General features: G+C 36.7%; 1 long non-coding RNA gene across 1 annotated transcript in view; it reads right to left on the reverse strand.

Annotated features, from left to right (window-relative positions):
- Positions 1-14,602, reverse strand: part of LOC309646462 — a 254,787-nt gene that overhangs the window by 167,744 nt on the left and 72,441 nt on the right. The window lies entirely within an intron of this gene.

The following is a 14,602-nucleotide window of genomic DNA, read 5'->3' on the forward strand; positions in this document are numbered from 1 at the left end:
CCCCAAAAATACAAAGAACTCATAAAACTCAACATCAAAAAAACCCAACCTGATTAAAAAATGGGCAGAGGATTTGAATAGATATTTTTCCAAAGAAGACATTCAGATGGCCAACAGGCACATGAAAAGATGCTCAATATCACTAATCATCAGGGAAACGCAAATCAAAACCACAGTGAGTTATCACCTCACACCTGTTGGAATGGCTATTATCAAAAAGACAATAAATAACAAGTGTTGGCAAGGATGTAGAGAAAAGGGAACTCTCATGCACTTGGCAGGACTGTAAATTGGTACAGCCAATTTGGGAAATATTATGGACATTCCTCAAAAAATTAAAAATAAATCTATCATACGATCCAGCAATTCCACTTCTGGGTATTTATCTGAAGAAAAGATATACACACCCTGTGTTTATTGCAGCATTATTTACAGTAGCCAAGATATGGAAGCAACCTAAGTGCCCATCAATAGATGAATGGATAAAGAAGATGTACATACTGTAATACAATGAAATATTACTTTGCCATGAAAAAGAATGAAATAATGCCATTTTCAGCAACATGGATAGAACTAGAGGGTACTATACTAAGTGAAATAAGTCAGACAGACAAAGACAAATACCACATGATTTCACTTATATGTGTCATCTAAAGAAACAAAACAAATGAACAAACATAACAAAACAGAAAGAGAGTTATAGATACAGAGAATGCACAGGTGATTGCCAGAGGGGACGGAGTGAGGGGGAGGAAAGAAATAGGTGAGGGAGAGTAAGAGGTACAAAATTCCAGTAGCCTATGTATCTTTAAGTATCAATGTTTAAGACTCAAAGATTTCTGCTGTATAATAAAGTGAAACAGCTATATGTATACATATATCCCCATATCCCTTCCCTCTTACGTCTCCCTCCCACCCTCCCTATCCCACCCCTCTAGGTCATCACAAAGCACTGAGCTGATCTCCCTGTGTTATGCCGCTGCTTCCCACTATCTATCTATTTTACATTTGGTAGTGTATACATGTCAATGCTACTCTCTCACTTCATCCCAGTTTCCCCTCCCCCCTCATGTCCTCAAGTCTATTCTCTACATCTGCATTTTTATTCCTGTCCTGCAATTGTAAATAATTGTAAAGCAATTATACTCCTATAAAGATGTTAAAAAATAAAACTCAAATATTGAAACAGTACCTTGTCTAATACCCCAGAAAACTCTCCACATGTCCCATTCTAGTCACAGCCCCTAACCTCCCCTCCAAAAAATAACTCCATCCAGAGTTTTCTTATAATCATTTTCTTGCATGCCTTTAGGATTTTTTCACTGAAGTGTGCATACTTTGGTCTTGTCCACCATCTGTCTTTTAAGTCTTTTTAAACTTCATTTTCCCGCTTCATTCTTTATTTTCCTTACAACTAATGTGTTGAAGAACCAAAGATTTTAAACTATAGAGTTTCCCACAGCCTGTTTTTGCTGATCACACATTCATGGAGCAGTTCAACGTGTTTTCGGTCCTTTGTGTCTCCTGCATATGAGCAGAGATCCAGAGACAAATTCAATCCCATTAGTAAGACAATCGGAGGCATGTAATGTCTGATTTCTCTCCTCTTATGATAATAGCCATTGATGATCAGCATTATAGGCTGAAGTATGATAACATTAAATTCTAACATTTTGTTTTAATTTATTAGCTGGAAGTAATTATATAAGAAGGTGTTTCCCCTCATCCACCGTTTGATTACTCTGTAATACAGTTCATACAGAAGAAACAGTTCATAGAGGATAAACTCTTGATTCTTTTCTTTTATTCACCCAGTTTTCAAGTTAATGAATTTGTTCCCTGTCATCTTCAGCAGGTGACCAATTGGTTTGTCAAAAAATATTCCATGGATTTAAAAATATTAAATGGGTTTTGATCTATTACAATTTTTGTCTTTAATAAAACTTAATTTTATATGCTAATTATATCTCAATAAAGTGGTTTTAAAAAACTCAAAATATTCTAATTTTGACTAGTAGGATTCTCTTCTAATTAGTTATGAAAGTTTGCTTTTTTTTACATTCTACTAATCTTTGACAGTTTTCATGCTCTTTAGCATGATATATAAAATAATTTTATATTTAATTATATGTATATATTTTACATATATTAAAATACTTTTTAAGATCATACTGATGTTTCTAATTCAAATTTAAAACTACAAGACTTTTGCTTAACCTCTTCTATATGATATCTGTATCTCCTTCACTCCACTCTGAGAATCCTAGTTCTCAAAGACACAAGTAATGATAGAATTAAAATATCGTACAATTACTCATTTGCTTTATCCACTCTTCACTTACAACAGTCTTAGAATAACAACTTAATATTACCACCACCAATTATAATTCCTGAAAACAGTTAAAAATTTTGTTTGCATGTGTTCTCCTCCTTCTCCTCCACTTTTTTAATGATTGGATTATATATGTATTTTCATATCATTTAGCTATTGCATATTATAATTTCTTCCTTTTAAACCTCATTTAGTCTTATTTCTTCAAGTAAATAGATGTTTAATATTTACCACAAGTCTTTACGTCAGGGTTTCACTAGACATATTGCTTGTCTGATGCTTGTTTTCTGGTAGATTCCTTAGTAAAATCTCATGGGAACAATATTTCCTGAATTCTTGAACATTGATAACAGTTTCTGTATCCTTTATATTTGAAAGCCAATTTTCTTGGACATAAAATTCTTGGCTCATATTTTCTTTCTTTGACTATCTTAAATATGTTACTTCATTTTTTTTTACACAAGCGTTAGTGTCAAAAAGTCCAATGATAATCTAGTTTCATTTCCCTTGTAAATTACTTGCTATTTTTGCCTAGATACTGAAAAAACTTTTTTTTTTGTCTGAAATGTTCAATAATTCTACTAGAATGTGTCTTGGTATTGGTCGTTCCTCTTAAGTATACAATGTACACTTGCAAAGTGTTATTTAAAATATTATTTTATTTCAGCAAAATATCCTTGAATTATAGCCTTCATTATTTTTCTCTTCCTTTCCTTCCCTTCATCAGAGACACCTATTATCAATATTTTGGATCTTCTTTTCCAATTTTCAATATTTGTCATTTTCTCTCAACCTTTTTATTGTCTCTTTCCTCCTCTTGATTTTGATGGTTCTCCTTTTCATGTTTTATTTCACCTTAGACATTTGTTGTGTTTATTCATTCTTATTTTCCTTCTAGTTTAGTCATTTCTAAAATGTTTTTCCTATGTTTTTAATTCTTTAGTGAATCTGTCATCTCATTTCTTAGGTTTTCTAATTATTATTAATGTTATTCTTTCATGCCAGTATCACTTTCTTAATCCTTTTAGTTTGTTTTGAAAGAACCCGTTACAGTTTTATCTGTTTTTTGAACATGGCTCTCTGGCATGCTTTCTTTGTCTGTGGGATGTTATTCTACTTTTTAATCTCTTTTTTTTCCTATAATAACTTTGCATGGAATTTGGCCTCAGTACTTTTCTGTTGCTTATTTTCATGTGAATTTAGTTTTTCTGAACTTTTAGAAGGAAGCTTGGTTCAGAGGGCTCTTCTAGCTGCACGAAACAACCTCTTCTATTGTTTTTGTATAGTATATTAAAATATGGTGGCTCATTTTTTAAACACTCCCGGGCTCTATTGCCTCTACATTTCTCCTCCCTACAAGTACTCCTTGGTGTGGAGACCTAGCCTAAAAGGAGTCCTAGTGGGTCTGTTTTGAGGTTACATGAGATACCCTGCTTCACCCACTTTAGGCTTACAGTGAGCCTCTTCCACTCCTCCATTACCATGGTGGCAAAAGCCTTCCCACTTTTAACTACTTTCTCAAATCAACTGACTTAGCCTCCCTGTGAATGACTTGGACTATGCATTCTCTCACTCACAGGTCCCTCTCTCTGCTCTCTAGCACAGATGTAGATAACATATAATCTGTGGCTATGATGGTTTATTACCACTCACTTACATTTGGTTTTTGGAGATATCTTGTCACCTAGTTTTTCTGTAAATTATTTCCATGAATTTTGCTTTTCTATCTACGTACTCTATTTTTATGTGGGGATTCATGAAGATTCAAAAGCTATGCAGCCACCACCAAGGCTGTCATTCCTGATATCCCCATTCTTGAGATTTTATTCTTATACTCACTTGATAAGCTCAAACACATCTTCTATTAGTGTTTGTGAGTGTTTATTTCTGGAAGATACATAAATGATTTATTTTCTGAGCTCTTTCTTACCTTGGAATTTCTTTCTTATGTGACAATTTGCTTAGTACAGAATGCTTGAAACTCAACCATTTCCTTTTAAGTCCTGTATTCAGTGTTGCACCGTCCCCTAGTTTTGTTTCGTTTGGCCATGCCATGTGTCATGCGGGATCTTAGTTCCCTGACCAGGAATGGAGCCCGTGTCCCCTGCATTGGGAGCATGGAGTCTTAACCACTGGGCAGCCAGGGAAATCCCGTGCCCTCTAGCGTTTAGTATTGCAAAACAGAAATTCAATACCAGGCTTCTTTCTTCTTTCCTTTTATTTTAAAACAATTTTTGTGTTGTTGTTGTTGTTTATTTGATGGTGAGATGTTTGCGTAATTTAAAAATCATACTAGAATATATCTAAATCAGCTTTGTCAAAACTGCAGTAGTACATATAACCCTGGTTGTATGGAAAGACTTTTCAATATATATGAGGGATGAATAGCTTTTTTTTTTCTTTTTTTTAACTTTGGGTTTATTTATTTATTTATTTATTTATGGCTGTGTTGGGTCTTCGTTTCTGTGCGAGGGCTTTCTCTAGTTGCGGCAAGTGGGGGCCACTCTTCATCGCGGTGCGCAGGCCTCTCATTATCGTGGCCTCTCTTGTTGCGGAGCACAGGCTCCAGACGCGTAGGCTCAGTAATTGTGGCTCACGGGCCTAGTTGCTCGGCGGCATGTGGGATCTTCCCACACCAGGGCTCGAACCCGTGTCCCCTGCATTGGCAGGCAGATTCTCAACCACTGCGTCACGAGGGAAGCCCCGAGGGATGAATAGCTTTAACAGAACCAATTTCCAGATGCTCAGCTTATACATGTAAATTTTCCTAAAACTGATGTACCTAGGAAAAGACATAGTGTCAAGACATCATGAGGTTCTTCTTTCTTTTCATAATTGCCTTTCTCCCACTTTAGGAAAGAAACAAATCTCTCACTCATCCAAATCTTAATAAGGTGTTGTGGCAGTTTTTTAAAATGGCTACAAGTTCATCAACACTCTTTTCATAGAGAGGTGGAGTCTTTATCTCCTCTTAGATCTGGGCTAGATTATGACTCTATTTGACCAATAGAGTACAACAGAAGGGATGACTTCCAGGGCTAGGTCATAAAAGACAATGCAGCTTCTGTTTTGTTTGCTGGAATACTTGCCCTGGCCCTTAGTCCTATAAGAAGTCTCACTGCTCTGGCCATGATGCTGTAGCCCAAGCCACACGGAGAGGCTACATGTGAGCCCTCTGATGGACGGTTTCAACGGAGCTCAGCCTTTAGTCATCCAGCCCAGCACTGAACATAGAAGTCAAGGAACTTCCAGAGAATTCCAGTCCCAAGCTTTAGAGTCATCCAAACCTTTGATTCTTCTCATCTGAAGACCCAGACATCATGGAGGAGAAATAAGACCTTACTACACACTGATCAAATTCCTTACCCACAGAATCTGTAAACACAACAAAGTGGTTGTTTTATGTCTCTGAGTTTGAGGGAAGTTATGCAGCAATGGTAACTGAAACAGGCTCATTGGCCTAGGGTTTAAAAACCTCCAGAGTGACAAAGGGACAGTTTGAGATACTGGTGTAGATGTTGATAAAGGAAAGCACTCGAATGACTGGGTAGCACATAGTGTTGCATGTCATATGGTTTCTGATTCTTTGCCTTCAACAAAATTATGAGAAGATATTATGGATTTATCAGATCCTAGATAATTCAAATAAGTTTTGATGGTTGGTAGCTATGTGACTTTCAGTGTATAAGACAGCAGGGATTGAAAACATACATGACATTGCTGTAACAAAAATTCTTCTCTTCCTATTTATGCAAACAAGAGTTCTCCTCGTTTTCATCTATACAAATGAAGATGGAATGGATGCTGAATCATTTATCATTCTAACAATAAGTAACATTCATCCATGATCATATGAACTGATTGACAAAAAGATAAATAGCCCTAACCATCTCTTTAAGAACTGCATTCCCATAAAATCATACTTCATGTGTGATACTTCATATATGATACTGTTAAAATGTGTGATACATTTATATTATTTTGATCAGTTGGAAACCAACAATTTAATGACAGCTCAAACTAGAAAAAAATTTGTGTAACTTTCAGAGCCTGTGGTTATAGAAAAATTTTTAATGTTTACATTTAAATATATATTCATATTTCTGGTGTTGAAAATATGAAGTTCGATTAAAAAAATCCATGCATAAATTATGTTATATTAATATAAACCCTATAGAGAAAGGAAAAGTGAACTGAAAATGGAAGGAAATACTTTAAATTTTCACCTGTTAAAGATGAGCATGTTCAACAATTTTTTTAAAGCAGATAATGGTCATTATAGAAATAATTAAGTCATTTAGAGTACATTGGACACAATTTAAATAATGATGGCATATTCTTGTTTTGAAATAATACCAATGTTCATAGTGCAGTATAAAGTAGATCCTTTGCAACTGTTTACATTTATGATATCAAGCTAAAAATGTATGAAGCATCTAAATTTCTTTACTACCTTTATCTCATTGAGCCTTTTAAATCTCTTCCTATAGCCTAAGCGGCTCTCTTTTCATCTCAGTCTATTGTCTCATCATCTTTTCTTTCCTCTTTTGTTCGATAGAGGACACATTTTTGAGAATTTTATTGAGAACACAAAACAGATGCTTTCAAAAATGTATTTTGGATCCCTTTAGTTAACTGTTTTTATCTTACACAAATTTTTGTCTTTTTATCTTTAATGAACCATTTACCATTTCTTATATTACATAATATTTTCACAAGGTATTTGTTGACTTTTTTCCTTTGTTGTTTCACATGCCTCTGATTGTCCACTTTCTTCTCAGAGTGTGATTGCATTGTCTGTGAATGTAGGCAATAGAAGTAGTTGGGAATTCCCAATGTATTTCTTCCCAACCTTGCTATATCTTTAAGAATTCTATATGTGATTAGGTTAATGCAAATTCTTCCTACAGAATAGAAAACCTTGACTAGTATTCCTGCTGACATTAATGGAATATTGCATTGTTTTCAATGATTCTAATGAATGTTCCTATAATAAAGCAAATTGGGAATTATTAACCAGTCACCCTGATAATCTTCAAGTTAGGGATTAGAGGCTTTCAAATGTTTATACCAATGTGCCCATCCTTGTTTGCATAGAGTCATAAGGGGAATGGAGTGTGTTGAGAATGTGCCATGTTGGCCACACTTTATGAAGATGGAAACAGCAGAGAGCAGTAACTCACAAGTGACAGGAAGAGGTGTGTGGCAATGAATCCCAGCTCACAGTTCACTGAAAATCAGCATGCTCTGAGATGCTGATCTTTGATTCAAGCATTTTCTCGGCCCAGCTGCTGCCTAAGAACATTTAATTAGAAGAAACACAATACCCTTCAAGCCATGATGTTGGCTAACATCCATTTGTATCTGGTTCTTACTAAGGCCTATATTTAACGCCATCAGAGCTCACTCTGGGGAGAGTGTGAGCCTAACCTCTTAGGGCCAAAAATATCCCCCAGGCACAAACACAAATGTGGGTTCCATTCCACACTAAGTTGAGGAAACATTATTTTCCTATAATCGGCAAAGTTGTAAGGAAAACAAGCACTAAAAGGCAGTTCTCCAAATAGTGTTGAGTTGTGTACACAACACCTATGGTATTTTCTGCTCAGTCTTTCCTGGATCCACAGGGTTATCAAGGGAACTTCCATGTAAGTGCAGTATGACCCCCACCTTCTGCCCACAGTCAGCTGACCCAGAGGTGGGCATCAGATCCCAATGAGGCCCACCTAGAGTCCCATCTCTCCTGCTACAGCAGGTTGTTCTGAGGTGAGCACCAGTATCAAACTGTGCCAGCAAGTCCCACACTGCACATTTGGACTTGGGGCTGAAGGAGTTAGATCAGTCTCTTCTCAGTGGTGAAGAGGGAAACTCATGTCACTGTTTCTGCCACATGGAGAAAGCCAGGCAGCAGCATGAGAGATTGTTCCAGTTGTAATGGGGTCCCATCTGCATCCCGGCCATTTCTATAGCTGGAGTCTTCAATTCTTCCTTAAATTCCCTGAGAGAACCAAGAATGTGTAAAATAAATTCTCCCTTTTTTTTTTTTTTTATTAAAATGGTTTGAATTTTGTGTCTGGATTTGCAAACAGTGGATTCCTGATTTTAAAAATCAGATTTATCAAACCTGACTGCCACCGAGTGACCGTCTTTATTTTTATGAACTAGAAAAGTGTATCATTCCTCTCAGTCATTGAAACATTCCTCTTTCCCATTCCTTATAGTTTTATTTTTTGTTACACTTGGGGTTAGAAAATCCTTTTTTCAAAATGGCTTCTTGTGAACAGTGATTGCTCTGAGGGTTTATCTAGATAGGACTGTTTCCATATGCACAGTGTTTGATTGATACATGCAGTAAAATATCCAGCACTGTGACTTTTACTGCCAAAATTCCCTTAGAAATGGAAACCAGAACAGCTTTTTTTTAAGATAGGCCATATGCCAAGATTTTTTTCTTCATTTAAGGAAGAATATAGGAAGTAAAATAAATGAAAGAAAAACAAGTCACGGCCCCAAGAATTGTGCACTGCTACGCAGCAGCTGCTCCACAGGGACAGAGCACAAGTCCACCACACAGCATGAGTAGGGTTCACCAGGAAGCTGAGGCATCACCGTCCCTGCCCCAAAGGTGGAGGCCATGAGAATGAGCTTCTCTGTAATGAGAGGAGATGCTGTGTGTGTGCATGTGTGTATGTGTTCAGTCTCTCAATCAACTGGAATTATAAATAAAAAAGAGAAATTTCTCCCAGGAGATGCATCTACAATTAGTAGAAGCTAATGAAGGCAGTGTGGAGGGGGAGTGGTGGTCTCACTGTCATAAACAGTCAGCCATATCCAGCTTTGGCGTAGCTCCTCTTCGATCTTGTTGTCTTGCCTTTTCAGCCTCCATTCTCAATTCAAGTTCAATGTCACTCGCATGCACACATGCTACGGGAAAGGAATCCTCTCCTGGGGATTCTTTCATGTTCACAGGAACTCCTGCTGGAAACGTGGTTCTCTTGAAAGGCATACACATGAACAGAATGGAGGTGGCCATTCGTCCCACACTTTCTGAAATATACCAGGTGCTGAGATTTCCATCTCCATCTTGCATTTGAAGATAGGTGTAATTAAAACTTTCCTCCTACTCTCCCATACACGAGTGCTGTTTAGCTCTTACTGTCTGAGAGTTTCTTGCATACACCTGGAAATAAATATCAGTCCCTGGATCCACAGCCATGAAGCCTATGCACCAAGATCTCAGACCCTTTCCTCATTTTTTTCATTTCTTCTGTTCATCCAGAAGATGCTGCTCTTGCTGCAGATGTTGACTGCAACTTCTAGCAGGTGGAATCAATTAATTGTCAATTTGGTCAAAACAAGCAGTCTTACTGTATTTGCTTTAGATTCTTCTCCTTTGTGGTTATTTTCAACAGAGGAAACCATGAAATTAGGCATTGAGGAGCAGTTATTCTATAAAAATGGACAGCCACAGCAACATGTGGGACACAACAGAAGTTTGGCTTTGTCAATTACAGGACTAGAACTCAGGAGCTGAGCCCCATTGCCCAATAAGTGTTTGGGGTAAGTTATCAGAGCATGCCCAGGAATCATATCAGGAAAATGCCTTCTGAAATTTGTTGGTCTGTGGTTCTTTCTCCAAAAAGTTCCTAAGTACAAGACCCAGAAGAAGAGGCCACAGATGACTGGCAAGGGAAAATCTGAAAGGAGTTCTTCTTTTGCCAGACTCTTCAGTTCTGGTTGTTAAATGAAAGAGAAGATGAGCAGGGCTGTATGGGTTTTAGACTCGCTATAGGATCCAGCAAAATTGCAGATGTGGTACATGTGCCCACATTAGCACTGCAGCATAAAATATGATTTGAGACAGGGAGTTAGAAACCAGCTCAGGTCAAGCTGAGGTTTCACTTAGAAAAGGTCTTTATCACCCATTATTAAAAACATCAGACAATATGATGAACATGTTGGCCTGGATGAAATTCCTTTTGAAGAGCTCGAATCTTCTAGGAACAAAGTTCAGTGGTCCTATCAACCAGCACTGCAAAACTTCAAATATCTGAGAATCAAGTTAGAACATAGGAGTTCAGTTCCAAGAACTTTTCTTATGAAGAAGGACAGGCTGTATGTGGCACATGCTCTATGGCAGCGGCTACTCCTATGCAGTGATTACAAGCGTGCAAACCAGCAGCTAACCCTGGAAACCCCACGCTTCCTTCAGGTAAAGCAACATGCATGGGGACAGGTTAGTCACAGTTAAGACTTATTCAGGGCTCCTTAACGAGCAGAGCTTAGGGCGAGGGAAACCTAACCAGGCTTCAGCTCTATGGTCTGGAGCACATCATTTATTCCTCTGACACTGTTTCCTTAAACATAAAAGGAGGGGATTGAATTAAATAATCTCTAAGGGCTCTTTCTGGGAGGAAAAATTAAGATACTCAATTATATAGTAGATTTCAGGGAACTCAGTGGCATATAAGGTTTTTAAAAAAATTCTTCTGTGATAAATGACATACTTGGAACGATATTAGTTCAATAATCAGGTGCTGGACAGCAGACAGCATACTCTTAATATTTTCTCTCAAGTCTTAAAAAGTGATGTGGCAGAGATGATCATTCTGTGAGCTAAGTCCATTATTGAAAATATGACATGTATTTTAGACACCTGCTTATGACAAGGTACATTTTGGTCACATCTCTTAAACTGGCACTTAGCCAGAAAAAAAAATTATTTGAGCTCAAAATGGAGGATATTACAAAGATTAATTAGATATTATAGCAACTTTAAGTGAAGTCAGTACCTTAGGGATTAGGAGATGAGTATTTAAATACACAATGTGACCACTGAATCATTTGTGCACATGAGAACTATATGAGTATAAATTGCAGGCAGGCTTCTGCATATGTTTGCCAACAAAAACACAAGTGCTAAATTCACACTAAGTTTTGGCTTTTAAAAGAAATTCAAGACTGATTTAGAAAGAATGACAGAAACTACTACCTAATAATTATTAAAAGTAGACACAATAAATGAAACCAAAAAATGTTCTTTGAAAAGATCAATAGTTCTTTGATAAGCCTCTAGCCAGACTAAGGAAGAAAAAAGAGAGAAGACACAAATTACTAATAACAGAAATGTAAGAGGAGACATCACTACAGATCCCATGGAAATTAAATAGTAATAAAGAAATACTATTAACTACTCTATCCCCAGAAATTTGATAACCTAGATGAAATGGACCAGTTCCTTAAAAGACACAATCTAAAACTCGCACAAGGGAAAACAGACTGAACAGGCCTATATCCATTAAAAAAATTGAACCAATAATTAATAACCTTCCCAAACTGAAAGTACCATGCCCAGATGTGTTTCCTAGTGAATTCTGCCAAACATTTATGGAGGAAATTATACTAAATCTCTTTCAGAGAATAGAAGCAGAAGGAATACTTCCTAACTCATTCTATGAAGCAGGTATTACCCTAATACCAAAACCAGACAAAGACATTACAAGGAAGGAAAATTACAGCCCTCATAGACATGATGCAAAAATTTTCAATGAAATATTAACAAATCGAATCCAATAATAAATAAAAAGAATTACACACCACAATGAAGTGAGATTACATATTTTGACAGTTGTGTGACTGAGGTTCCATTTTCTTACTGGCCAGGTACAGTCTCAACTCCTATAGGCCACCTGCAATTCCTTCCTATGTGACCGTCTCACAACAACATGGCAGCTTATGTCTTCAAACTCACAAGGAGAATTTTTTAATTTTAAATTCTCCACAAGAACTTTTTAATTAACTACTATATCAATTAACTAAAATAATTAACTTAATTAACTAAGTTAACTTAGTTAATTTTTTACTTTTTTTGTTTTACTTAATCGTGAGAGTGGCATCCCATTACCTTTACCAGATTCTATTGTCTAGAAGCAAGTGCCAGGTCCCACCTACACTCAGGGAGAGGGGATTGTACAAGGTGTAACACCAGCAGGAGGAAATCATGGCACCCTTTACCACTGCTTCTCTTTGACTTTGCACTGGAGGTCTTAACCAAAGCAATAAGAAACTAAAAAGAAATAAGAAGCATAGGGATTAGAAAAATAAAAATAAGATAACCATAATTCACAGAAAACATGTTTATATTTAAAACTCAAAGCAACTGGTAAGCAAGTTATCAGATTTAATAAGAGAGCTGAGTAGGGGAGCTAGATATAGAATGACATATAAAAATCAATTGTATTTCTTTATACCAATAACTAACTGTTAGTAAACATTAGTCAAAAAAGATACGGTGTACAGAGGTAACTTTAAGATAACAATGTTACCTACAGAAAAAAAGTCTAAAAAATGGTGTACACAAACTACATGGAGAAAATTAGAAAACTATTGGAAAACATTAAGGAAGCCTGAAATAAGTGGAATACCATGTTCAAAGATAGGAAGATCCAATATTGTAAAAATATAAATCTCCCAAATAGTAAAGCTATAAAATCAGTGGAACATCGATCAAGATTCAACACATTTGGGCTTCCCTGGTGGTGCAGTGGTTGAGAATCTGCCTGCCAATGCAGGGGACACGGGTTCGAGCACTGGTCTGGGAAGATCCCACATGCCGCGGAGCAACTAGGCCCGTGAGCTCATCTGGAGCTTGTGCTCCGCCACAAGAGAGGCCGCGACAGTGAGAGGCCCGCGCACCTCGATGAAGAGTGGACCCCGCTTGCCACAACTAGAGAAAGCCCTCGCACAGAAATGAAGACCCAACACAGCCAAAAATTAATTAATTAATTAATTAAATTTAAAAAAAAAAGATTCAACACATTTGTGTATGTGTGCATGTGTGTGAGTCTCTGATATGTTGCTACATTTCTTAAGCTGTCTTCTCTCAAGGAAAAAGACCAGAATAACCAAGATAATTTTTAAGAACAAGATAGGAACATTTGTTCTATCTAATATAAAGCTTTAACATAAAGTTATGTTTATGATATTTTTGTTACACCTATATTATTATAAAATTACATTTATTTATTAATTTTGTGTTAAATTTTTTGTTGTAAAATTATGTTTGTGAATGAAGTGTGTTTTTTGCTGTGAAAATGGACACACCAAAGGACCAGAATAGAACACCCAGAAATAGACCATAAATACATGGATTGCAGATCATTGGAGCTGAGCCAATGTTGATTAATAAGGGGAAAAAATATAAAACGGTATTCTTAGCACATGCAATGCACAAAAGTAAATTCATGGTCTAATAAATGGTGTACCTAACACCTAAATGTGAAGAGCAATTTTTTTTTAATTTTTGGAAGAAAATATAATGTCTTTATTACTTGTAGTAGGGTGATATAAAAAAATATTTTAAGTTAAATTTTCAGACTTCTGTCTAACAAAAGACATTGCAGACAAAGTTAAAGCACAAGTTGCAGTCTGGGAAAAGATATTTGCAGCAAAGAAATGCTTCCAGATAATTTGGGGTGAGGTAGAGGGTAGATTGACAGATGTGGAGGTGGACTGGTTCTGAAGCACGAGGAAGAGGGCTAAGTAAAATCTATCTCAATTTTCCAGTTGAAGCAACTCAGATTTGTTCCTCCCACTTCTGCACTCTATTATAGAACTTGTATGATAATATTATTGTTTGCTTATGAGTCTGTCTTCCCCACTAGACTTGGCGTCTTTTAATCTAAGACTCGAGATTTTTAATCCACAGCCTCAATAACAAAGGGGCTACAGTTCTGGAGCCTGAGTTTCTGCCTGACTCAATCATTTGTTGGCTGTGGGAGCTTATGCAGGTTATTTCATTGCCCTGGCCCCTGTTTGCTCACTTGTGTGATGATGGAGGTAATAATAATAAAGTCTGCCTCAACGGTCATTATATCAAATGAGTTAATACACATAAAGCATTTAGAACAATACCTGGACACAAGCATTTGTGGAGAGAATTAACCATACAAGTAACATGGGCAAACTTTTCTTTATGTCTCCCTGAAGGAAATTAAACTGCACCATTTCAATGGCATTTCACTCACAGCTCAAAACAAATAAGTACCTGACAAATATTTCTTTTCTTTCTTCCATTCCAAAAATCACCAAAGATGACAAAGATGATACAAGGTTTTTCCAGAATTTTGAGGAAGAAGTAATAAAAAGTGGGGATGGTACCTGGGGTTAGCTAAACTGTAAGGTAAGGGCACATTCCTCCCAACTGCCAATGCTAAATAAGGCTTTTGACTCCAAAGGCAAGGAGTTAAGGTCCAACTACAAAGTTAGAGA

This window comes from Balaenoptera physalus (genome assembly GCF_965194825.1).
Source record: "Balaenoptera physalus genome assembly, chromosome: 17".
NCBI lineage: Eukaryota > Metazoa > Chordata > Mammalia > Artiodactyla > Balaenopteridae > Balaenoptera > Balaenoptera physalus.